The sequence below is a fragment of the Rhinatrema bivittatum genome, chromosome 4, assembly GCF_901001135.1.
Source record: "Rhinatrema bivittatum chromosome 4, aRhiBiv1.1, whole genome shotgun sequence".
Lineage (NCBI taxonomy): Eukaryota > Metazoa > Chordata > Amphibia > Gymnophiona > Rhinatrematidae > Rhinatrema > Rhinatrema bivittatum.
In genome coordinates this window covers 156,283,219-156,310,973 of record NC_042618.1, presented here as the reverse complement: position 1 = coordinate 156,310,973, position 27,755 = coordinate 156,283,219, and positions in this window count along the sequence as shown.

The following is a 27,755-nucleotide window of genomic DNA, read 5'->3' as shown; positions in this document are numbered from 1 at the left end:
CCAAAGTGTTAAGCCATGTAATAAACTGTTGAAGGTGTACAAAGGAAGACTTCCAAAGGAAGAACGCATCATCTATGTATCGTGACCAGATAATAATGTATTGAAAATATGTAGACGTATACAAAAATTATTCTTCAAAATGAGTGCCATGTAGATTCACAATACTTGGATGCATAGTTGTTCTAATTTCAGTCCTGTGCTTCTGTAAATAGAATGTTTGTTAAAATTGAAAACAGTTCTTGCATAAAGCTATTTATGCTAACCTAAGAATAAATGATGTTGGTATTCTCTGAAGTCTGGGTCATTCTTTAAAGTCCAATGTACTATATCTATCTAATGCTTGACTTTGTGGGATATTAGTGTAAAGTGATTGGTTGTCAAGGATTGCCGTGATCAAATTGTAAGTCAAAAGTGGAAATGTCTGGAGGATATTTAACATATGTTTGGAATCCTTCATATAAGACTGCGCCTGGGAAACTGCTACTTGTAAGAAAAGTATCTACAAACATGGAAAGAGGCTCTAAAACAAAACCTATGGAGGCTACTATGGGATGCCCTGGAACATCATGAAGTCTCACACTCTTATGGATTTTGGAAACCGTGTAGAATATTGGAAGTTTAGGACAATAAGGGGTCAAAAACTTAATTTCCCTATGAGTCATAAAATCAGTTCTCTCTGCTGTTTTCATTTCAACAAGAATGAGCTGTGTTACTTCAGAGATAGTATCAGTGTCAAGCTTCTGGTAATATGCAGAGTTGGATAATTGGGACAACGATTCTTTGGTATATTGATCATAATGTTGTATGATGATAACACACCACCTTAAAAATATTGCTATAAGTCTAAAGTATTGGACAAATTGAAGGCCATTTTCAGTCAGGTCAGGAGTGTCTACTGTGAAGGTCTATTAGATATTATGTCTTACAAATGGAAGATCATAAAGTCATGTGTTAGAGGGATTTGTTGTTTGTATGGCATTTTTCCTCTGCACCCATTGACACTATATGTAACAACTATCAGGAGCAATAGCACATACTGCAACATTGGTTGGTCCTTTCAAAATGTATAATAACCAGATATTTAGCACCACTTAGCCAAGGCCAGGGCACTTCCTCTGTATAAAATTCCAAGGGCCAGGAAGCTGCCACATTGCACTTACCCTCTTTTTGGATCTTGCTTTAAAAATGGTAAAGTGATACCCAGTTGCTCCTGCCCAGGTTCTGGAACTAACATGGGAGGTATACTCTATGGAAGGCTAAATAGTCAGTAAAAATTGTGTCAATGTGATCAGAGGTGTTGAGAGTGATGCTGAATGCATCTAATACTTTTGGATGTCTCAGCAGCCTTTGACACTCTTGACCACGATATCCTTTTGGCATGACTAAAATCTCTGGATGTGCCTGACATCGTATACAGCTGGTTTGTTTCCTTTCTTTTCAAAAGAGTTTATCAAGTTAAAATTGGAAGCAAATATTCGGATTGGCATGATGTGAATAGTGGTGTGCTGGAGGTGGACCCCTGGCCTAGTGCAGGATTGGTACAGCCCTCTGGTTGGACCCAGAGAGCGCCTGCCACCAGGAGGCGGAGCACATGAGGAGACAGCTGGAGACACGAGGAGATAGCTGGAGCTTCGCCAATAACAGTCTGGGGTTTCCACAGGTTGAGCCCTTGGGTACCCGGACTGCCTGGACTTAGGTGGGCCTCAGATGGTCTCCCGGAGAGGTAGTGGAGGGGTGTGCCCACCACAAGCAAGGGTGCATGGCTGATGCAGAGAGGATGGGCCAGACCCAAACTGGAAGCTCTGGAGACCTCAGGGAAGTAACAGTTCAGGAAGGTACTCCGGGCAAGGCAGGCAGCACCCGTGGGTCTGGTCAGGTGAAGGCCACAGGTAGATTCCAAGCAGGTTGGTCTGGTAGTCACAGTAGGCTAGAAGAGAGTGTCCGAGTGAAGTGCAAGGGTTAGAGTCAGAGTATCAGTCCAGAAGTGGTCAGCCAAAGTAGGGGTCAATACCAAGGTCAATGCAAGCGTAGTCAAGGCAATCGAGGGTCAGTTCCAGGTAGCGGACAAAGAGAATGGTCAGGCAGGCAGTGGTCAGTAGAAGTACCAGAGATCAGTCCAAACAGGTACCACCTGAGTAGGGATACAGGAACACACGGAGATTCAGGAACAAGGAGACGCTGGAACAAGGTGACATTGGAATAAGGAGACACTGGAACACAGGATTCGGCAAACTACTATACCATGGTGTTGAATCGATTGCCAAGGCGAGGTCCTGGGGACAGGGCCTCGCTATATATAGGGACGGACCCAAAAAACAGCAGGGTAGGCGATCCAGTGGCCACTAATGAAAAAAGTTGTAATATTGAATGTCTATAAATAAATAAATAAATAATGTGGTCATGTTGTCACAACTCGGGGTATGATTGGTGTTATTAGCTTATATGTATGTTTAAAATCCATCAGCAGCACTATTCTAATGTCAGTCTGTTCCACGGAGTTTTAACTCACACAATAATCAGGGCTGAACACATCCAGCTCATTCAAAAATATTTAGTGAGGATTGATTCCTATTCTTTGTATAAGATTGGCAGGTCTCTAGTTTAAAGTTGATGCTGATTTATCTGAATGAAAACTAATGTTTCTACCAACTCTGGTGCCACCCATGAAAAATGCAGACTTATGATGTCCCCTCAGCATAGCCTTTCACTGAGCATTAGGATTGATGGCCAGAAAAAAGAAATGCTGGGTGACCTTGGTGAGGTCTAACTAGAGTGCTGCTATGTGTGCTATGCCAATGGGTCTATGACCATAACCTGAATGATATCTTCAAGAAAATGTGTGAGCAAAATGTGTGCATAGGTCTCCTTTACTGGAAGGAAGGGGGACAGAATACTGATCTTTGCTGCCAAACACTAAAGCTATGGCCTATATCAGAAGAGCTCATTCTGAGGTAGCCATAGATGGAAGTGAGTGGAAGAGTGGGGAGAGTAAGTGGTAGCTAATAGAGTAGTACTGCTGAAGCTAAAAGGACTGCATGAAGAGCTCACTCATTCCACAGAGGAGGCAGCAGAATGGGCTTCAATGCTAGTAGCAGCAATCAGCGCCTCCCCAATAGCCATGCGGCAGCAGTGACAGTGGCAGCAGAGGAATGAGAGAGGCTCCGAGGTTGCTGGCAAAAGAAAGAGAGGGGGGTCTGCCTTTAGTGTGTGCATGTGTATGAATGGGAGTCTGCCTGGGCGTGTATGTTTGTGAATGCATGGGTACCTGCCTGAGGGTGTGTTTGTGTATGAGAATGAATGGGTGTCTTCCTGGGGTTTCTATGTGTGAGAATAGGTGCCTGCCTGGGTGTGGTGTATGTGTGTGTGAGAATGAATTGGTGCCTGCCTGGGTGTGTGTGTGTGTGTGTGTGTGTGTGTGAGAGAGAGAGAGAGAACGACTGGGAGCTTGCCTGGGTATGTGTGTTTGTGAGTATGTGAGGGAGCCAGTGAGAGAGAGAGCATGAGTGTGTATGAGAAATCCAGGGGAGTAAGAATTTGTGTGGGGGGGTGTCTGTGGAGGGGAGAGAGTGTGTGGAGGGGGAGAGAGTATCTTAGAGCCTGAGAGTGTGTCAGTGTCTGCGAGAGGTTATGCTGGGTATAAGAGCATGAATGTGTATATATGTGACAGTGTATGTGTGAGAGAGAATGGACATGTGAGTATGTGTGAGAGAGAGAAGATAACCTCCTAATCCTCGACAATATCAGGGTGACTGGAACTCAAGAGCTCCCACATATGGACAGCAAGGGCTTTTTAAAATCCTTATTAGTTTTAATTATTGGGTGTTATTTGATATGTGTGCTGTTTTTAAATATTTTATTGATGTTTGGGAAATTGTAAAAAATGTATATGACTTTAATTAATAGAAATTCTATTTATCAGTAGTTTTAAAGTATTCTTTTATTAGTATGGTTTTACTATTATAACTGATGCTTTATGTTTCTTGATTTTATTTGTTTTATGAGGAATAGTGGTTCTGTTTTTCCATTGTTAATACACAGAGTCTGCCTTCTTGGGGTTTCCATTTCAGTTTTTGTCTAATTTGTGCTCCTTTATTTTGTATTCTGTATTTGGTGAGGGTCCGTCTCTGCTCTGTGTGTCACCATGATGAGAGACTCTACTAGCATATAGTATCTGTATAGGGATCTATAGCAATCGGGTTTGTTTTGTTTCCTCAGTAGGTGGTGTATTGGTATTCTAGGACCCAGTGTAATATTTATTTATTTATTTATTTATTTATTTGCATTTTTATATACCGACATCCGTTTGCACATTGTATTGGTTTACACATAACTTGAAACTCTGACAGGAAACTGTCAGTTAGGCATAGCCTTTACAAGGAACCAAGTTAAATATGAGATAGGTAACTTTACCCTTGCTTTTTCACAGGTAGGGTTATTGTTCTTTGAGACCTTTGTGTTATTACTGTTATGTTACGATGGGATTGCAGTATATATTTTGAGTGTCTTTTTTGCGGGATTTTGTGTTAGTTCACAATGTGCCTGGCAGTGGAAGGTGTTTGTGCTGCTGTTACTGTGAGGTGACACCAGAATTTGAAAATATCTTTTAGTATGATGAGCTGTAAGGGAAACATCCAAGCTCATCTGTTTGGGGGAATTTCAGTGGATGCACCGAGTTACAGAGTTAGAGAGGTGCAGGATTTATATTGACATTCTTTCCCTTCCTATATATTCCAGACTTCACTCTCATAGCCATATAGAATTAGTTGAATGAGGCTATCAAATAATTTTAAAGTGTGAAACTGGCCATCTTTTTAAAATTATGCAGAAGACCCTTTAGACTTTTTTATTAACGCTTATTTTTATAACCAATTTTAAAGAAGGATCAATGCTATAGAGGTGGGTGTGATGAAGAAATGTCATTTTGGCTCCCCCCCCTCCAAAAAAATTCTTCTGTCTAGAGACACCACTGATTTTCTATGACCTTAATCATTAGTACGAGAAGGATTAAGGAGGGATGCTGGAGAGGCACACACATGCATTGGCCCCTGGGTGCCGGAGACTCTTGGTACGCCACTGGGTGCGAGCCATATGGGGCCACAAGCAGTGGCAAAGAGGAGTGGAGATTTGGTGGGCCGCAAGCAGTACCCAACCTGCTCGTGACCCAGAAAACCACACAGTCAGTGGGCGTGATAGAGAATGAGATAGGAGTCAGGGCGGCACGACCAGGGGGGGGCGCAAGGGAGAAGGCTCACCTAGGGCACCAAATCCCCTTGCACTGACCCTGTCCCTTACCAGATCATTTATAAATATATTGAAAAACACAAGTTCAGATCCCTGAGGCACTCCACTGTTTACCTTTTTCCATTGAGAAAACTGACCATTTAATCCTACTCTCTAATTCCTGTCTTTAAATCTGTTAGTAATCCATGAAATGACATTCCTTCTATCCCATGACTTTTTAGTTTTCTTAGAAGCCTCTCATCCGGATAAGTGGCAGCCACTAAAAGTGGCCAGATATTCAGCCAGTTCCACTTAGCCGGAAATATCCTTATTTATCCGGCTATGTGGCACTGAATATCGACCGCTTTATGTTTTTCTCAGATGTTCAGAGTGATTTGGGAAATATTCAGCTCTGTTTCACAGACATTTTTTCCTGTGCATTATATTTCAAATAGCTCCTAATTCTAAAATGAGTTGAAATCTTTACAAATCCAAATCTTAAATACTCATGTCTGACCAATAAAATATTGGTTATTTCAGGGTATCTTTATTTTCATTATTTTTTGGGGGGGTGGGGAGCATTAATGTTAGAATGCTTTGTTTAGGTTATATTAGAAGAAACCTGAGGCTAGTCTTGCAATTTTTTAGATAATCTTGTATTTGAATGAAGATGTTATTTGATTCTTGATTTGAGACATGCTGTTATAAATAACTAATAATCTTACCTCTTGATTTGTGATTTGTTTGCATTCATTTCAGTACAGTGTAGCTGCAAGATACATTTTCTGGAACTGAGTGTCTTGTTTCTCTAATTTGCATTAATCCCACAGTACAAATCATTTGGATTTCAACTTCTAACCTTGAAATAATAATGTCATTGAAGATGTATCTGAAATTTTAAATGATTTACAGAAAGAAATTATTTTAAGAAGTTATTGCAATTAGCACCTCATCCAAAGTTAAAAAGATGAATAATTCCAGAGTCTCATAATAAAATTCAAGATAAACAAAAAAGAGCAAAATTCAATTCATATTTACTGAAATTTCATCTGTTGTCCAGGTTTCTCAAAATTCACCCAGAAATTTGAAGCAGATCTTAGAAACTGGGAAAATTGTTCAGATTCCTTTGTTAATAAGAGGAGGTTGCTTTTCTTCGCTTTTTTTTATAGTTCACCTAATTAATTTTAAAAAACCACAAACCTCTTTCAGGTTTACCAAACTAGATTGCAAACTTTCAGGATCATTCATTAAAATGTGTTATGGTGTTAATGCATTTGATAATAATGGTATTGCAATGCGTAAATGCAAATTTCAGGAAGGGGTGGGATTAGGGAGGAGTTTGGGCGGGAATTATGAAATTGAAGGGCAATATCACAGGATTTTAATGCCAGAAATAATTACACCTTTTTTCCTGGTGTTAAGCTGTGTGATATGACGAAAATGGCTGTAACGCAATTTGCAATAAACTTTTAGAATTGTATTTTGGTCATTTTTGGGCTTAGTGGAGGGAGGGAGAGAGAGAGAGCCTTTGGGGAGGCCTTCACAGTATTCAAATATTTATATGCCTATAGGAGGGTAATCTAATAGCTTGAGATGAGGTGTTGGTAGTGGTTTATAGTTTAGGGGCCGGTTTATCAAGCAGAGTGAGACGTACGAACAGCACAGTATACCTCGGTGAAGATTTGACGTCATTTGGGGTGAGGAAAGTCTCACAAAGATGACATTTCTACTATGTTCTCTCACCCTAGCATGATGGACTCAGTATCATCAAGGAAGGGCGAGTTAACATAGTACAAAATGTCATCTTTGTGAGACTTTCCTCACTCTAAATGAAGTCAAATCTTCACCGAGGTGTACTATGTTGTTCGTACGTCTCACTCTGCATGATAAACTGGCCCCTAAACAGTAAACCACCACCAACACCTCACCTTGAGCTATTAGATGATCCTCCTATAGGCATATAAATCATATAAATAATTGCATACTTGAAAGCTTTATAGATGGCTTCTCTCTCTCTCTCTCTCTCTCTCATAAAAAGGTTTACTGCAGCACATGGTATGGTAATTATAAACATGCCCCTTTTTCTTTTGCACATCTGTGAATAAGACAAAAGGGATTAAAATATATTTTTAATTGGAGGATCTGGCAACTGATAAAAACATAGAAAAGTTTGAATAGTAAGTTATAATGAAGGGCTTCAGATTTATCAATAATTCTAGCTGTTGAAACTGAATTCTTTGCTTCGGTCTTTACCGAGGAAGGTGAAGGGTAATTATTAACTGCATCACATCAGTAATGTTCTTTGATGGTAGTGATTCAGAGTAAGCAAAGCAAATCATTGTGAAAATGGAAGATGTAATAGAGCAAATCAACAAATCAAAAAATAACAAATCACCAGGACTAGATAGTATTCACTTCAGAGTTTATTTTTATTTTCTGAAAGAACTTGTATATGAAATTGCAGATCTGTAACTAGTAACCTGTAACCTAGCATTAAAACAGCCACAGTACCTAAGGACTGAAGGCTGCACAATCTAATGCCAGTTTCTACAAAAGGACTCCAGGGGGATCTGTGAAACTATAGACCAGTAGGCCCGAAATTGGTGCTGGGCAAAATGGTAGCAGATATTGTTACAAATAAAAGTATTCTTCAATAATTCTCTAAAAGTATATATATATATATATCCACTATATCAATAGTGATTTGGACTGGTAACTTTGAACTGAACACATGCTTCACTCATCTCTCACAGAGGTAATGTCTCCAAATGGTTTACTTTTATTACAAACAATTACAGACATAAACGTCACTCATAAGCCAAGAAATATTAGATATGATCTCAATCTCTCAAATTGACTACTAATGCCCTACTTAATACTTATATTTTATTATTTAGTACTTCCTAGGGATGTGCATTTGTTTAGAACAAATTAGGAAATTTCATCAAAATTGCCTAATTCGTCCTATTCGGGAGACCCAAATCCCGAACTGGAGTTTTTCCCGAACTTCGGGTAAAAATTTGTTTTCGGGTTAGCGAAGGGAGGAGGGGCACATTTATTTAAAAAAAAAACAAACCCCCAACCCTTCAAATTTACTTAATTACAACCCCTCCCCCCCACCATCCTGATCCCCCTCCCCCCCAAGACCTACTGAAAGCCCTGGTGATCATATTTCTGCCATCATCTGTAACAAAATAATCCAGAAAGTCATGTGTTTCTAGCCTAGCTACTAACCTTCAGTCATTCCCCTTATCATTGCTAAGATATGGGCCAAGTATGGCCCAAGTTCATCATCTGAGTTTGCATACATTCCAGCTGTATTGTGCCAGTGTCTCCCTGCTAAAGCAGCTACCTAGACGCACCTTGTCCAGATGTTATCAATGTGTCATTAAGAAGAGGTACGTGTGCATAATGTTCTTGCTGATTCAGATTTTGCTGGTGAAATGGATGCTCCCCTCTACCTTGGCTATGGCACTGTGTGTATAGGAATGGGATCATCCATTTCTTAAATGTGTCCCGGAGGTCACTTTGTAATTGGGGGTGGAATATCCATGTTCTAAACTACCTACAGGGATTATTCAGGGCAATAATTTCCTCAATAGTCCATGTTATCACCTTTGATGCAGCTGCTTCTTGCCTCATGACCATGATCCAGAACACCACCAAATTTGCTACTAGATGGCTTGCCAACACTGATGCATTGGATGGGTCTTCTCGCTTGCACCTCACTTAGGGACAGGGTTAGTTAGTCAGCTTGGGAGACAGACTTCCCCTTCACTGTGTCTTTCCTGCTGCTGTTGCTGCTTTTAATAGAAGACAGGTTCCCTTCCCTGATACTGGTCTCTCTTAAAACCAACAGTAACAAGTGTTGTTTTTGAAAATGATGGAGGATACTACTGTTTGAAAGATGTCCTAGTATCTTTCCTTAACTGATGACCTTCTGACAGTGAATGCACTCTGAAAAATGATGATCTTCTATAACTCTAAAGTGCCTCAACACCAGTAATATTTTGCATGATTCTTTCTCTGGATCCTTGGGTACTGCTTCTGAGGCTGGGATTGAGGGAAGACCAGAAATTAAAAGGCTAGCAGCTTATCTCTTGCTCTTAACTACCTGATGTTTCCAGTGGGTGATCTTGGCCCTGTCAGAATCACTTACTGTCTGTGACTACTCACTAGAATTATAACTAGGTTCTCCAAACCCTCCTTAACTTTTTGTCTTTCAAAATCTCCTTTCTCTAATACTTCATATCCCTCACATGATTCATTTGAATCCATATGTTCTTCAAATATCTGCTGCAGACATTAGTAAGAGCAAAACAGGACACCATACTTTCTCCTCTCAAATATTTTTTTAAACTTCATTTTTATATTGAGCAAAGAAGCAAGCAGCTTCAGAACCTCTGCCTTCTCTCTCTGAGATCCAACAAAGGAATGATTGAAAATCATAGTGGTGGTCATAGTTTATGGTTTTGTTTTTTGAAAGATTGGTGCCAAAATGTTGTTGTACTGGATAGAGTTTGGTTAAGAGTTTTCCCATGAAGTAGAATCACATTTTTAAAACATGGACCCGTGTCAGGATATGGGGTATAGAATAACAAAGAAAGTCATGGAACATAACAGTGAAGTGATATGAAATCATAGCTCTTTATTGAAACAATGTTATTCAGAGAAGTCAAGATTTTATTTGCAACATAAGAAATGAAAAAATGTGAAAAATATGTAAATAAGATAAAGTTGTGACTAATGATTATACTTAAGGCAAAAGAAAGCCCGTTTGGCTGGAAGTGACTAATTTGAACATCTTAATATACAAGAAAGACATTATTAGGAATTATATGAACTGTTTAACTATTTCTTAGAAGTGCATCTTTATTGATACCTAAATTGTTTATCATAGTTTCAATTTCATATTAAAAAATGAAGTCATGACATGCAGCTGCCAACTGTGTCAGACTGGTTGAAAAAGTGCTTCAATATTATTGGTCTTCTCCTTCCTTGCCCCATTCCCAACTGACTCTGCTCTGTCTGGCTTGAAATAAAAATAAAAAATGATTGCTTTGTTTCTCCCTTAAAGGGAATTTTGAAAGCCTGATTTGAGCATTAATTAGGGGATGCATGAATATGTTGGGCTCGCACACACTGAGTGGACTTTAAAATATGCCGAGATACACGCGTATCTCCCAGAGCGTGCACATCGAAGTTTTCAAAAAAGGCAAGGCATGGGCATGGTCTGGCTAGGGCATGGGCATTTCGGGGTGTGAACCTGAAATGTGTGCGAAAATACTTATGTGGTCCAGGGTGCACCGAGGCCCCCTGCCGCACAACTTTACTTCTGCTATGGATGATGTGTAAGTTAAAAAAGAAAAATAGGCAGATCTGTGGGGTTTTAAGGGTCAGAGATAACTGGGGAGAATGAAGGCTATTAAACTAGGGGGATTTGGAGGATCTCTTAACTTACTGAACTGGGGATGAACTGGTAAAGCTGGGAATAGTGCTGGTGCACACCCCTTTTAAACCCCCCCTGATTTACATGGTAGAAGTGGCATTTGCACGCACATATATGCACTCACTTAAAATATGATGCACATATGCGTATGGCCAGGCTATTTTATACCATGTGCGCATATACATGTACAAGTTATAAAATAGCCAGTGCCACATCCCTGGGCGTGGAACGATGAACACATACACATGTGCGCCCGCGTGCTGGATTGAAAGTTACCATCTTAGACTTTAATGGCACCAAACTGAGCAAATCAAACATGATTTAGGTTTATTAGGTGCCTTGTTATTTTGGTTCAGTTGCAATGAACTGAACTGAAAATCAACTTGTTTGTCACATATTGCCATTTGAATTCAAATTAATTCACATCCCTCCTAGATTCCTTTCAGGTTGTGGAATCTTACATTATCAATGAACAACAGTTGTACAGAACACAAAAAAAGATATTATTAAAAAATTTAACATAAATAAATAACTTTAAAACAATAAATAATAATAAAAAAAAGCAAATAAAAGACAAATAGTATATATGGATTAAAATAAAGACAATCTAAAATTTAAAAAACAAATATTTTAATATAAAACACAATCAGATTAAAACATTTATTTATTTATTTATTTGTTTATTTTGAATTCTTATATACCGACATTCCTGTAAAGTATACAGATCATACCGGTTTACAGTGTAACAGAACTGTCACGAGTGGCGATTACATAGAACATAAAATGTTAGAACATCGGAACACTTTGTACATAAAATATTAGAGCACCAGAACATTTGGAGAATGCAAGGAACAAATGAAAACTTTATAAACTGAATGCGAGATAACTATAAGACATTAATGCCGTAATATTGTAAAAGACTTAAGACTTGAAGCTAGGATTCAGGGGAGTAAGGGGGGAGTTAAAGGGAGGTGAAATTGGAGGGAGGGGCAGGTCGGGCGGAAAGGATCACGAAGGTGGGATTGAGCCGGTGGAAGAAGCAGAGGAAAAAGGCTCCCCGATGAGGCCTCGGGGACTGTGTCGAGAGTGGGGTGTGACCAATTTATCCTCATATAAAACATATTGCAATATAATCAAAATGCTAGAAACCCAATATGGCCAAGTTTCAATATACAAGTCTGTATCAGGGCAGAAAATTAATATCTTCTTTTGTACCATATAGAATCATGTAGAACTACCCACTCCAAAGGAAAGGCAGCAATGGCACTTATCTTCTTGGCAGAGACACGGCTATAAAATTAAAAAAATAACTGTCTAAAATATAAAACTACTTAACCCAAAGGAAAAGTAGCAATAATACTTTTCTTCTTTGTAGTGATACACCATCACCAGCCAGTCTCTGAATAATTATTTCAATACAAAAGATCTATAACCCTTATTTAAAAAAAAAAAAAAACAAAACCAAAAAACAAAACACTGCTAGCTTGATAGACTCCCACACTCAGCAAGTTCATTGCAAAGAGCTGCTCAGATGCTGAAAACAACTAATCAATCTTTTGTATTGAAGGAATTATTTGGATATTGGCTAGTGATAGCTGATATGTCACTACCAAGAAAATAAGTGCCATTGTTGCCTTTCCTTTGGATTTAGTGGTTCTGCATTTAATATAGTACAAGAAAAGATATTAATTTTCTGCCCTTGATGCAGAATTATATGTCCAAATATGTCCATACTGGGTTTCTAGTATTTGGATTATATTGTAATATATGGTTTTTTTCTATTTGTGTTTTGCTTAAAATATATAAGCCTGGGTTTTAAAAGGCCTGTGTGCATAAAACCAGGGGTTTACATGCGTGGCTGGGCCTTGTGCGTGCTGGTGCATTTTAAAATGTGCCCGACCATGCACGTAAACCCCAGTACGCATACAAGTATCAGGCCTCTCTGAAAGGGTAACAGATTAAAGGAAACAAAATTACTGCATCAGGGAAACCGCTTTCCTATAAAGGAAAGCATCCTAGGTGGTTTCTTAAGCCCAGGTAGCAAGAATGCAACCACAGCAAAGAGTAGATGGATCTTAAAAGATGCTTTGTTAATGCAAATAGTAGAATACAAATGCCCTAGGATGCTTTCCCTGATGCATCAGTTTTGTTTCCTTTAATCTGTTATGCTGAACATCTTCTCTTATAGTAATGAATCTCTCTGCAAAGGAAAATGCTCATTTACCAGCCTACAGTGTACTAATGGACATCTCACTTTTAATGATGCAAAAAAAAAATGATAATTTGCATCTGTATCAAAACATACAAAAAGAAAGTGATTTAATACCTGTGAATTGTCCCTTTTCTGTACAGTTGATGTTATATTTCTCTCACATTTATTTCAACACTTTGTACTGATAATATTATTTCCATATGAAGAGATACTCACTAGAATCTCTTCTTCCTTTATGCACTGCAAATAAAGCATCCTAAATACATATATAATTAAGTACCAGCAAGTTGAAGGTGGTGTGCCTTGATAGCACACTGTGAGGATAAGCTTGCGGATGCCATGACGACTGTGGGTGAAGGTGGGCTGTGAAGATTGCAAGGAATGCTTCCTGGAAGATGATTTAAAAAATACTTTATTTACTTCTGCTGTGGTTCAAAGAAAAGAAGAGCCAGCAGTAGGGAGTAGAGGAAGTGGAAAAGCTCTTGGGCACCCACTGCCAGGCAGGAGCTCAGAAAGGCAACAGGGAGCAGTTTCACTGACATCTACTACTGCAGCAAAGGCCATGTTGGTCCAGAAATGCTAATAGAGATTGTAATGTTCACATAAAGCCGGTAGTGGAGCACAGGTCATGACATTACTGAAAGCTAATTGCCTCAGAGAAAACCATGGGGAGTGAATTAAAGCAAGTTAAGGTAGTGTATGTAGAGGGGGGAGTAATTTTCACCATTGCAATAATGGTTTGGGCAGGTTCTGGTGATAGTGGTGAATCCAGAAGTGCTAAGACCTCTGCTGGATCTATGCCTAAACTGGGAACAAAGCCCAGGACTGCAGATTCCAGGCAAGAGGGGAGCACATTACTGGGGAGACATTTTCTGCACAAGACGTACTATGAGGAGCTTGAACTAGCTGGCTCAAACCCAGAAGGATGTGTTGACATTCTGCAGCAGATCATCACTGGAAGGGGCTGCTGCTGCTCTCTCATAAATAAAAGTTTTTAAAAGTGAGAGAGAAATTTGAACTATGTTTATGAGAATACTGTTTCTGATAGTTGATGAGAACTATCCTAAGTTCTAAAAAAAACATTGTAATTGAATGACTGAAAGCGAGAATGAAAGTAACCTTAAAAACTAGTTGATTGACAGTTGCTACAGTAATAACATTTTAAAGAATAAATCCTTTAAAAAAAGGGTAAGAAAAATATATAGAAAGGAGAGAAAAACTAGTTAACATTAAAACTGACCAGAAGAAAAGGGAAATGATTTCTTAATCTGCAATTAATGAGAATTAAAGAAAAAATGTTTGAGAGAAAGAGTTAATACAAATATAAATAGGAAGATCATTCAAGTCTGTCAACTTAAACTGTGCCAGAAGCTGCTTTGGTCAACAGACTTTGAAGGGAGAGGGTAATTCCTGAGAGCTGTGGAAGATATATAACTTAAAATTTGAGTTAAAAAAAGTCAAGGACAAAGAGATTTCTTAAATAATTTGGGATCCCATAAGAAAAGTTCAGAACTGAAAGATTAATTTAATATTCTGTTAAATAAACATAAAAAGGAAAAGAAAATCAGAAGAACACAAAGGGCTCAGAATTAACAAAATGAATGTTTTCATTCTTTTCATGATTAATATTTGTATTAAGAACATGTGAGTGAATATCAGAGTTTAAAAGAAAATACACCAGTTTTTTGGGAGAACTCATAAGTAGACCTATATGTTTTGTATGGATTTATTTCTCTGTAGCTAGAATTATTTGGACAAAATATCTACTGTGAATGAGTCATACTCATAATTAATTAAACTGGTGGAAGGGTAATATGAGAGAGTAGCTATTATTTTAAAATTTATTTAAAGTTAGTGTAGTAGGTTGTTCCTGGAAAAATAGACCAGAGGTCTGGCCAGAGGTTGGATCAGCATCAAGCTGGCATTGCCTATAAGAAAAGAAAAAAATCCTAGCACTAACACACCCAAGCCTCAAACTGTGTGTATATAGTCATTTCTGGCAAGTAATACATTTTATTTTTAGAATTATACATTTTCTTTTTTTTTTGATACTTTTTATTTAATAATTTTTAACATTACATAAACAAGGAAAGACAAAATAACATATCAACATTTGGTGCACTAAGCAAAGGAGCCCTCCCTCTTACCCCCCTAAATTATACATTTTCAAATACAAAATACTGTACATGACAAATCAAATTAAGAAAATATATACTTACCTAGAAGTGCACTGCATCTACCTGTCACAAAAAGAAAGGAATTAAAAAAAAAGAATCAAATTATTTTTGCTAGTTTTATGTATTTTACAATAAATTGCAGTTATCTACTAAGTTTCACTGGTGATGTCCAGAATTCTGTAGAAAAAAGAGAAAAGTAAAACAAAAAGGATTCAATATTTTCTCTAGAAACCCATAAGGGAAAAAAAATCAATCAAAGATAACAAAAAGTACTTAGAGTCCATTTTTAGTTGCTATCCAGCTAACAAAATTAGGGGGTCATTTATCAAAGTGCTATATGGTGTTTTAGCATGCAAAAATACCATTAATGCATGCAAAAGCACCATAATATTTGGTGTGATGCAAATGAGAAAATATTTGCCAAAGCTCTCGGTTTGCAGAGAGAGAGAAAGAGAGAGAGAGACTAGGCATAATGTTCTCATGCTAGATAGGTATTTATATCTCTATGGGAGGCCCACCTAGTAACTCGAGGTGAGGTTTAAGTATTAGTGTAGGGGTTAGGGGCCACTTTGACATTCAAAGTGAGACGTACGAACAGAACAGTGCTCTATTGTAAAGATTTGATGACCTTCAGAGTAAGGAAACTCACCCAAAGATGAGAGTTGTGCAATGTTCTCTCAACCTAGCTTGATGTTACCCAGGTAGAGAGTCCATCTAGTGTGAGGGCATTATGGTTAGTCTCTCTCTCTCTCTCTCTCTGTCTCCTAGGCTGGCTCTCCAGGAGCTTAAACCTACTAAAAATGGCATTTGCAAAAATATCACAATGTGTGATAAAGCCCTATCACACAGCTTTACACAAATGAAAAAGGTGTAGTTAAAATTTTCAAGACTGTGAGCTTGGCCACAAATCCTACACTGTGCATTAATGGCAATTTTTGCATGCAAAAACGCCATATAGCACTTTCATAAATGACCTCCTAAAATGGCAACTGCAGAATAGAAAACTGACAAAAAAAGAAGCTAGGTAAAATTAATTATTAGGGCATGGTAAGGAAAGGGAATGAGAATGAGAAGGGAAGTAGAATATGGTATAATTTAATATATTAAACTGAAAGGAGCAGGGGTTGGGAAGCTGTGATTTCACTAAGTAATACTTTTACTGGCACATGCTTTACAGCAAGTGACCTCAATTCTACTCCATGAAGGTTATAAACAGGTCTGGTTTTAAAGGTAAACAAAATATGCAAATTAACCCAGTTCACTGACCATATATGCAGCTATATCTGATGAATATCCATTGACCTTGTCCTGATAATCAAGATTGTTCATGACCTTCCAGGACCAGAGTTGAGACCCCTGTGTTTTTGAATCAATGGACTAACACACAGATCATTTCAAAGCACTTTTTTGACATAATTAATTGGAAAGTTGCTATGTCCAATACCATGACCAGAATTATACAAATTGTTTCCTTATAACAATGAATGCTTGGGAGAAAAATAATTTTTAAAATGAATTATTATTTGCAGATATTATCTTTCATAGTGATAATTCCTCTCTGTGGAATTATCTCTTTTCTTTTATTTAATGTTCTCCACCTCCTTTCTCTTTTTTTTGTCTAACTTGTTTTCATTTCTTATTTCTTTCTACAGTCCTGTCTTGTTTGACTTTATTTTTCTCTCTATTTTTCTGTAATAGGTCTCTCTTCTTCCACTCTTTTACTCTGTTGTCCTTTCCCCTCCTGTCTCTTTCCATGTTTAGCCACTATCCTTCCTCTCATGTTGCCTCCCTTGTTGATTTTTGGGTGAAAAAATATCTGGCAGCATAAACAGGTTTAAAGATGCTTAAGCCTTCAGTTAGTCATTCTCTTTTGAGAACAATTTTCAAAGCTTTTACCCAGGTAAATAGGAATTTATCCAGGCTGAAAATTGTGTTTCACTATCTGGCTAGAAGTATGTGTGGGTGACTATAGTGTGCTCATTTGTAGCTGGATTAAGGAAAGGATTAAATTTTCAGCTGTCATTTTAGCTGCACAAAGAGCTATTTACCCAGGCCAGTGACTTAAAATTTTTCCACCTATGTGTTAAGCATTTGTCAGCTTAAGTAACTCAACACCTATCCAAATAAGATATGTTGGACAGAGTGCTTTTTGCACACATAAGCCTCAGATTGGCAAATTCAGGGTTTACACACCTATTAAACATTCCATCAAGTCCACATTTCTGACTGAACAATTCAGGCCTTAATGAAAACAAATGAACAGGTCGAGGGAATTTTTAATCTTGGGTTCTGGTGAAAGTCTTTTATCATTACAATGAAATTTTCCTCAAAACCAGAGCACTTTGGAATCAATAACAGGAAATTGGGATTAGAGGTATCACCTTGACACAGGTTCAATGGTTCTAATAGTCAGTGGTCAACCAAGGGGTGAAATATTTACTGGATAAGGCTGAATAAAGCTTTCACTGAATAGTTTAATCCTTGCTTTGTGTCAGATGTGCAATAAACCAAGGCAAAAACCAAGACTATGCAGAAAGTAAGGATAGTGAACTATTTTCAATCAAGTGAGTTTCTAGACCCAAAGCAGCAAAGGAAACCTGATTGACTTTTTTGATTATGTAACTAGAAAATTGGATCAAGGAACTGCACTTGATGTGCTTTCAAAACCATTATTATCATCTAATTCATGCACCTCTTCCCTGGAACCTAAGACACTACTGGCTAGAGGTCCCAAATTCTCTTTGGTTACCAAACCTTTGATATGTTTTTATTCAGGGAATCTGAAAAACAGTTCTTACTCAGAATCATTTTTTTTAAAATACTGTCTCCATTACCTCAGAAGCAGTAGTCATGGAGGAACATGCTGTTTTTTTAGGTTGTTACACTTCTGCTGTTCCTGTCTTTTACCATGCCATGATAATGCCAACCTTGAATAACTTTCCCATCTTTTGCCCTTGCTCCAATGCAATTGGGAGAGAAATCAACAGTGGTGTTTCCACTTATGGCTTGAGCCTTGTTTATGCAGCTTAAAAAAAGTCTCTTTTAAGTTTCAGAGCAGGAATCCATTTTTTCTCTCTGCTACTACTGCTTGTACTTCTGATAGGCTAGGCTGGTTCTACAGAAAAATCAAATCCTCTGCCCTACCATTCTTCTATCTGCTACCATTCCCTCCTCTCCCCTTTGCTCACAGTGGCATTATGGATTTGGAAGTGGCTACAGAGGTTTGTGATGCTGAAATACTTATGAGATGTGGGGAACTTGACTTTTTTAATATTGATTTTAATGTTTTCTGTGTTTTAATGTGAGGGGTGTTGGTTTTTCTATATTGTATTACCTTGTTAATTTTTATTGTATACCATTTTGATGTGATTGCAAAAATAATTTTTTCAAAAATAAATTATAATTACCATTACCAATTTGACAGACTGAGTTTACTTCAGTGCTTAGTAAGCACTGCCAAGCAGAGTTAGCAGCTTGCCAGTGACACAAATTCAGTCTCCGCTGTCTGGCTAGAGCTATCCCTCACAGTATGTGCAAAAATGTCTCACACACATACACACACACACACACACACACACACAAAAGAGGTCATTTTCAAAGGAGATACATGTATAAATGCGACATGCTATCATAACATTTTTCAAACACTCAGTTCCACCCTTTAAGTGCATTTACATATGTAAAATCTATTGACAATTCGATGACATATATTGTAGCAATTTTCAAAAGCCCACTTACACTCATAAGTGAATTTACATGTGTAAAACCCAGTTTTAAGTGTGTAAATCCTTTTGAAAATTACCCGATATTGTATGTATTTGTGCATGTGTACTACTGACTGACTCTTTCATACACACAAAAAACTTTCAAGTGAAGAAACTGGAAAAGCTCCTCTTCTCTGCAGTCTGCACTATAAGCAGTGCACTGAGCAGAGTCAGAGACAATGCTGTTCACTGCTTCTCAGTCTCCACTTCACTGCCCCAGTCAACAGACCAAATGTACTATATCTATCTCTCACAGTGAAAGCATTCTGACTGCAGCAGTAAAGATTGTAAGAAGCCTTTTGCCAGTGCCAAAATTTGTCTCCCTCCCATTTCAAGAGCCTTGCTTTCACTCCTGCAGACCTTCTAAAATGACAACTTTCCCTGTGAAATCTAACAGAGAAAATGGAACTTCTTTGCATATGCTCAGACATTTCACTGGGATGGTGTCAGTGTCACTTGAGCCAGGTGCCAGCTACAGGTTATTTAAAAAAATTATTCACCTTGATTGATTCTCTGCCTTGTCAACTTACCTATTTCACAAGCCTTGGCTCTATTCAGACTATTACCTCACAGGCATTGCTTGGTTGTTATATTATCAAGGCTAGCATTCAATGGTGTGTTTCGAAGGCCAGCCATGGAACCAGTGGCAGGCTCTCCTCACCTCTTACTCGTGGCCCAGATGACCCTCTCCCACTGTGCGGCATGGCAGGGATGCTGTCACCACCCACCTCCGGGCCCTCTCGCGTGACTCACATGCCGCCGAGTCCCGTTCCGGCTGGGGATTTCCCTAGCACGCGTGCACACCTTTCCCCGAGATTTAAAGGGGCCACAAAGTGCTAGGGCTTCTGGGCCCCCTCTGATGATATAATTTTCTCAGGATTATTTAAGGCAAGCTCTGGCTTCCTCCGTAGTTGTCTGGACTCCCTGCTAATTGTGTCCCACTCTGAAAACCTTTCTATTTGACCACTGCCTGACCATGACCTCTGCTTGTTCTTCAGCCATGCTTGACTTCCACCTGGCCTCAACCTCTGCTAGTTCTTCGACCACGCTTGACCACTGCCTGATCCAGTTCTCTGCCTGTCCCAGCTTCCTCTCATTCCAGTCCTGTTCCAGTGCCCGTCTATTCCTGCATACCCTCCAGATAGTACCTCTTGGATTGACTCTCTGGTACTGACCCCTGCTTGATTTTTGACCACATCTGACCTCCGGAACCTGACTCCTGTTTGATTGACCATGTCTCCAGATTCCAGCTCTGTCCCTTGTCTTACCATCGTCTTCACTGTCCTAGTCCTCCTTGCTCCATCCAACCTCTAGCCTTGATTTCAACCACGCTCCTCTCTAGTCTGTGGGCACGCCTGCCTACCATCTCTCCAGGAGACCTTGCGAGGCCCACCTAAGTCCAAGCGGCCCAGGTCCCTAAGGGCTCCTCCCAGGGGGGACCGTGGGCTTCCAGTGGTGAAGCTCATCCTAGCCTCTGTCTCCTCCAGTGCTCCACCCCCTGGGGGCAGGTGCTTCCTGGTCCCTATCAGGGAGTCGTTCTCCACTGCCACAGGACAAGGGTCCACCCCCGAATGCAACAAATAGGCCATTTAGTGGACAAATTTTTTCTAGCTAAAGTTAGCCAGATGACTTGTTCCATATATTCAGTAGGATAAACATCCTGCTGAATATACTAGCTTAAAGTTATCTGGTTAAATGTAGCGGAATAAAAAAAAATCTAAACAGCTATATTTGAAAATAACAAGGTAGGTTTTTAAGTTATTCTGCCCGGTGACATAGCCATGGGTGGTCTGGATGGGATGTGGCCCACTCACTTTGGGCTTAGGTCCACCCAAACAGAGTTGCCCGACAGTCCAGAAGCACGGTGATGATCTGCCTGTGGGGATTCTACTCCCCGCAGGCACATGAGCACAACAATGATGGTGCAACCAATGATGACGTGCCTGCAGGATTCCCATCTCCCTGCAGGCACATGAGGAGAACCGTGGCAGCACAATGATGACATGCCAGAGGGGATCCCACCCTCCGTGGGCACATGAGTAGAACCACAACAGCATGTTTAAAGACCTGCCAGTGAGGGTTCAACTTTCTGCATTCTAAAGAGGACCACAATGGCCTGATGCAGACCAGCCCAAGAGTGCCACCTCCAGTGGGCTAAAGATGACCACCGTGATATGACAGGAAATGACTGTAAATGGGAAGAAAGGAGGAGTGAATGTCTCACTCCTTTGCCTCTTCTCCCCATCGCTTAGCTTTCCATGTTCTCACTCACCCAGCTTCCCTTCCCTTCCCTCTCCTCCTCTTCCTTCTTATTGAGAAAGGAGGGGATAAATGAGCTAAATAAGTGGAAGGGAAGGGAATGGGATGTTGTGAGTGAGAGGGAAGTGAAGGAAAGTGAATGGAAGCTGAAGAGGAGTATCTGAGGTGGAAGGGAAGGAATTGAAGGGAAGGAGTAGTGAGTGAGAGGGGAAAGAAAGAGGGAAGGAAAGGGAGGAGAGAGAGGGAAGAAAAGGGAGGAGTAATGAAAGGGAAGAAAGGGGAGTAAATGTTAGGGGAAAGGGGTGAGAGAGGGAAGAAGGAAAGGGGATTGGTGAGAGGGAATGGAAGCAAAGGAAATGGAGGAGGAGTGAGAGAAGTGGATGAGAGGGGAGGGAAGGAATTGAAGAGGAAGATTGAGTGAAAGGGAAAGCAGTAAGAAGGAAGGAAAGGGAGGAAAGGGAGGAGTAGTAAGCGGGAAGGGAAGAGGTAAATGAGAGAGAAGAAGGGAAGGGGATTAGTGAGAGGGAAGGAAAGGAAATGGAAGAGTGAGTGAGAGAGATGGGGATTAGAGGGGAGGGAAGGAATTGAAAGGAATGAGGAATGAGTGAGAGGGAAATCTGTGAGAGGAAAGGAAAGGGGGTGAGTGAGTGAGAGGGAAGGGGTGAAGAGGAATGAGTAAGGGGAAAGGGAAGGGGAGTGAGCAAGAGGGAAGGGGTGAGTGAATATGAAGGAGGAAAGGGAAGGAGAGTTAGTGAGTGAGAGGGAAGGAGCAGGAACAAGGTTGGCAGTGAGAGAATGACCGTGAGACTGCTGGGGATAGGGGGCAGTGAGGGGTGAGTGTGAGACTCATTTCTCATATGTGTTTGCATGAGAGTATACGTGAATGTGTGTGTGTGTATGTGTGTGTTTGTGAGAGAGCATGGAGGACCTGTGTGTGTGTGTGTGGGAGCTTGAAAGCGAGAACCTTTGTGTGTGAGGGAAAGAATGTGATAGTGAGAGCCTGTGCTGAGTGTGTGTGAGAGAGCGAGAGAGCGATGTTAGGTTCCGTATTAGGAGTAACCACCCAGGAAAAAGACCGTGGCATCATAGTGGAAAATACTTTGAAATTCTCTGTTCAGTATGTGGCTTCAGTCAAAAAAGCAAACAGAATGTTAGGAATTATTAGGAAAGGAATGGAGAATAATATGGAAAATGTCATAATACCTCTTTATCGCTCCATGGTGAGGCTGCACTAAGGAGGTAATTTTCAAAGACGTTTCGTAAATAAATGTAGCATACTATCATAGCAATTTTCAAAAGCCATTTATGTGTGTACTGTAAAGTGCATTTACATGTATAAAACCAGTTTTAAGTATATAAAGACTTTTGTAAATTACCCCGTTAGAGTACTGTGTGCATTTCTGGTCCATCACATCTCAAAAAAGATATAGTTGCATTGGAAAAGGTACAGAGAAGGGGGACCAAAATGATAAAGGACATGGCATGGCTCCCCTATGAGGAAAGGCTAAAGAGGTTGGGTCTGTTCAGTTTGGAGAAGAGATGTCTAAGGAGGGATATGATACAGGTCTATGAAATCATAAGTGGAATAGAACAGGTTAAATGTAAACTGGCAATTTACTCTTTCAAAAAATACCAAGACTAGGGTACACACCATAAAGTTAGTAAGTAGAACACTTAAAACAAATCAGAGAAAATTATTTTCCATTCAGTACACAATTAAGTTTTGGAATTCATTACCAAAGGATGTAGCTAAGGCAGTTAGCATAGCTGGGTTTAAAAAAGGTTCGACAAATTCCTGGAAGAGAAGTCCATAGACTGTTATTGACTAAGCAGACTTAAGAAATAGCCACTACTTATCACTGCATGATAGTTGCATGGGATCCATTTACTGTTTGTGATCTTGCTAGGTACTTGTGAGCTGAATTAGCCACTGTTGGAAAAAGGATACTAGGCTTGAGAGCGCGAGAGACTGTCAGGCTGATGCAATATCGGTGCGAGTATCTTGAGCGCCCGCTGCCTTAACACGCGCCGATCCAACTCTGCCAATCACCCAGGAGAGGTGGCTGTCAGCCAGTTAGGAAAACAGTCGCTCAGTTTTAGAGCATCCGTTTTCCTAACCTGTGCACTGCCATAGGTTAGGAAAATGAACGCTCGTTAATTGAGCATCCCTTTTCCTAACCTGACTGCTTGCACCTTTTTTTTTTAATCATTTTTTGGGGGTACATTTCTAATTTTGTAGTTGCTCTGGCTTAATATTACCACAAAATTAAGTTGGAGAAAGTACAGAAAGTCAGTATTTTCTGATTTTCTGCACACTTTTTGGGCTCCTCCAAAATTACTCCTTGCTTGGGGCAGGCATTAATTTTGGTGAATAGGGGGGAATAGATACTAGCCTCATCAACATGCATTTACATGTGATGAGCGCTATTATCTACGCATGCAATTGGATGCATGTTTTGGACGCGCTATTCCCTGTTTTGTATCAAGGGTTATGGACGCATTTCCAAAATGCACGTCCAATCGCGCGTTGAGCCATACGATGCTACCAGCGCATGGTATTGCATTGGCCTGTTTGAGTGTTTGGGAGCCTGTGAGAGCAAGAGCCTATGGGGTACATTTTAAAACACAGCGCGTGCATACTTTTGTTCGTGCATCAGGCGCGAACAAAAGTACCCTGGATTTTATAAGATACACGCGTAACCGCGCGTATCTTATAAAATCCGGGGTTGGCACGCACAGGGGGTGCACATTTGTGCAACTTGCGTGCGCCGAGTCCTGCGTGCGCTGCCCGTTCCCTCCGAGGCCGCTCCGAAATAATATCCGGCGTACTTTTGTTCGCGCCTGACGGTGCGATCGCTGCCGTGCACGCTCTGGTGCGCGCATGTTATAAAATTGGGGGTCGGCGAACGCAAGGGTGTGCAGATTTGTGCAACCTGCGCGCGCCGATGCCTGCGGCCTTCCGCTGTTCCCTCCCAGCCCGCTCCAATTTATGAGTGGCCTGGGCAGGAACTTCCCTACCCCCTATACTATCCTTCCTACCCCTTTCGATAACCTCTCCGTCCCATAGCCCTATCCTAAACCCCCCAAAAACCTACCTTTTGCGCCTGCTTCGAACAGGCGCAGGTTTCGCACGCCGGCACCCTGCCAGCACGCGATCCCCCGGCATAGCGGCAAATGGCCGCTGTGCCTGGCACCTCTAGCCCCGCCCACCCCGCCTCCTGGACCTCCCTGCCCCGCCCCCTGGACCTTTGAAAATAGACCCAGCGCATGTAGGTCTTTTAAAATCCTGCCCTTAGTGAATCAGGCCCTAGGTTTGTACTTGAGGTAAAGGAGGATGAAGTGACTTGCCCAAGGTCACAAGGAGCAGCAGTGAGGATTTGAACTCTGGCTTCCCTGGTTCATATAAGCCCGCTATGCTGACCACTTGTCTGCTCCTCTACTCTAATGTTGTTATTGTGGAAGACAACATTGAGTCAGTAGTGGATCTTCTCCCAGGCCTGCTCCTTCTGGTAGGTGCCCACTTTCCATGACTCCTTTGCATACAAGATATGTTAGACCCTCATTACCACCTTCACCAGCTGCTTCCTAAGCAAGGCTCCCTTTTTTCCAGAGATGGTACAATTAGGAAGACAGGCCTTTTGTGCCTATATACATGCAAAAATGGCATGTATTTGTGTATATAAAGGGGTGAGTTTTACATGAGTATTAATTACATGCATACATTTTTTTAAATTGATGGCACATTTATGAGTGTATGTTTTGTGTATATTGATCCAAAATACAAATGTATAGCCATTGTAATGTTGTGGGATATGCATACTTCTTCCCCAAAGGTATGTGTAGAGTTGATTTATAAATGGGATAGCAGGAGCCATGTCAGTTTAGGCAGTCACAGCTTTCACTGTGGGTAACACCTGGATCTATTCTGTCTTTCTCTGATGATGGACCAGAAGAGCAACAAATGAGGAGCATATAGAAATAAAGACCAGTTGATGCTGAATAAAGCCATCACTGCCAAACTGTAAGAAAGGCTGAAACCTAAGCATAGAATGGATTTTACTTATTAATTTATATTCTGCTTTTCTGCATTTCAAAGCAGATTACATGACTATCCAAAAAGTTTCTGATAGCATATCATTCTTGGATAATGAATTGCCTTGAAATGTACAGAGTGAACCCTGGATATATTGAGTATATTCACTTTACAATGAACATGTGGCAGACTACACTCTATCTCACTTATGAAGATGGACAATATGTCATTCCTAACATTAATATCCAGCAAGGAATATTTTAGAGAGATTTGCTGTCATCACTCCTGCTTTGTCTGGCATCAAATCCACTGATTACTCTTATTCTTGGGCTAATTCTAGAAACAAAAATGATCCACAGATAACATCATAGCTACTATTTGAAGATGATATGAAGCTTTACAGCACCTGTGATCAACTCTGAATAATGAAGAGTTTCTCATGTAACATCAGGATGACATTTGGCCTTGACAACTGTGCTAAGGCATCCTCCCTTAAAGAAAAATTAAGCAAAACTGAAAATGTCTCTCTGACTGAAGAATGTAACACAAAAAAGAACTTGATCAGAAAAGTGTTTATAAATATCTAGCAGTCAAAGAAGGTGCAACAAGTCAGCCTCAGTTACTGGAAGAAAATATCAGCAAAGAATAGTATAAGACAGCGATTCTCAACCGGTGTGTGGTGACACTCCAGTGTGTCGCCAAGCAGCAGCAGGTGTGTCACGTGCTACCAGTCTCTGCTGCTCTTCCCTCCTCTTCCTTCACCGAGCGAGAGAGGGACAGTCTTCCACTGCTGCTGTTGCCGCCCAGGCTATCAGCATGTTCGAGCCCGGATGGCAACGGCAGCAGTGTTAGTGGAGGCTGGCAACTGCGGCTGGGCCTTTTCTTCTTCCTGAACCTGCCCCCCCTGGTCCAGAACAGAAAGTGATGTGTGCGGGAAGAAGAAAGAGCCATGCTGCCGAAAAAGTACTGGCAGCAGCATCGGCCCCGAGTAGTAGCGTGGGCCCGGAGCAAAATCAGAAGCAACTAGAGATCTGCACAAGAGACAGCCTCTCGTGGCCGATGGGATTCTTCTTTCTTGGCCTGTGGGGGCTAGAGGAGGAGGCTGCTGCAGCTACCATTTGTGCTTGGGTGTGTGTGTGTGTGTGTGTGTGTGTGTGTGTGCAGGAAATGAGAAAGAGAGCCAGCCTGTCTGTAAGTGAGAGAATGTATGTGTGATTGAGAGAGTGTATGTGTAACTGTGATTGAGAGCCTGTGTGTAAGTGAGAGCATTTGATTGAGATCATCTATGTAAGTGTGTGAGAGAGAGCATATGTGTCTGATTAAGAGAAACTGGTCAGAGAGTTGATGTGTGTATATAGGAAAGACAATGGAAGTGACTGTAGTGTGTGTGTGTGTGAGAGAGAGAGAATGTGATTATGGGAATGAGAAGCCTGTGCATGTGGAGAGAGCTAGCATAGGAGTGAGAAACCTGGGTCTGTGAGATACAGCATGGGAGTGAGAAGCCTGTATATGTAAGACAGAACACAGGAGTGGGAAGCCTGTGTGTGTGTGTGCATGAGAGAGAGAGACTGTTCGGGAAGGTGACTGGTGTGTGTTGGTGTGTGTGTGTGTGTGTGTGTAAGAGAAAGACTGGTTGGGAGATGATTGGTGTGTGAAAGACATAAACTGGTCATGGGGGTGTGACTGGTATGTGTGTGTGTGAGAGACAGAGAGACTGGTCATAGGCTCTAAGGAAGAGGACCATGAGTACAGAGCTTCAGCTACTACTGCTTCTGGTGTGTGCTACTGGCCTGCATGGAAGAGGAGTAGGAGAGCTGCTGGAGGGGGTTAGTAAAGGTGGCTTTTTAAGTTTATTTTTCTTGATTGACTGCCATTTTAATTACTGAATATTATGTGATGTGTCTGCTGTTTTGAAATATTTTATTGGTGTCTGGAGAATTTTAAATAATTTTTATGAGTTTTTAATTGTTGGATATTATTCTGTTCATAGTTGTGAAACATTTATTCTGCTTATTGATATAGTTATGCAATTATTTCTGTGTTGGGATCTATAGCTGCTTGGCTAGTTCTGTTTTGGTGTTTAGGGCCTGATTTAATATTTGTAATGTTGCCTTTTCATAGGTAGGGTTGTTACTGTTTGAGTGCATTCCATAATACAGGTGTATCTGTGTGCGGATTAGTTTATGTGCATTACTGCAGATCCTGGGAGTATGTTAGGTCGGTTCTGAGTATGTGACCGAGGTGAGGATTTTACAAGCATGTATGCGTTTGTATCAGTCTTATTTGTTGTATTTTCTCAAAAGGACATGAATTGGTGATAAACTGCTGTCTTTTCATAAGTAGGGCTATTGAGCCTGGTAGTAGGAGTTTGTGTTGCTGTTACTGAGATGACATTAGAACCAGAATATCTTTTTTGTAAGGTGAGTTGTACGGGGAATGTCATAATTCTGCTTTACATTCATAATTGTGGGTCAGGGGGGTTCCTGTGGATGCAAATTGTACTTTTACATTTAGCCCTATGATGGTCATGTGTTCAGCGTGTCACGCATATGAGAACCATCTGTCAGGTGTGTCCCAACAGAAAAAAAGTTGAGAACCACTGGTATAAGAGATAGAAATTGATATTGAAAAGTACATTAAC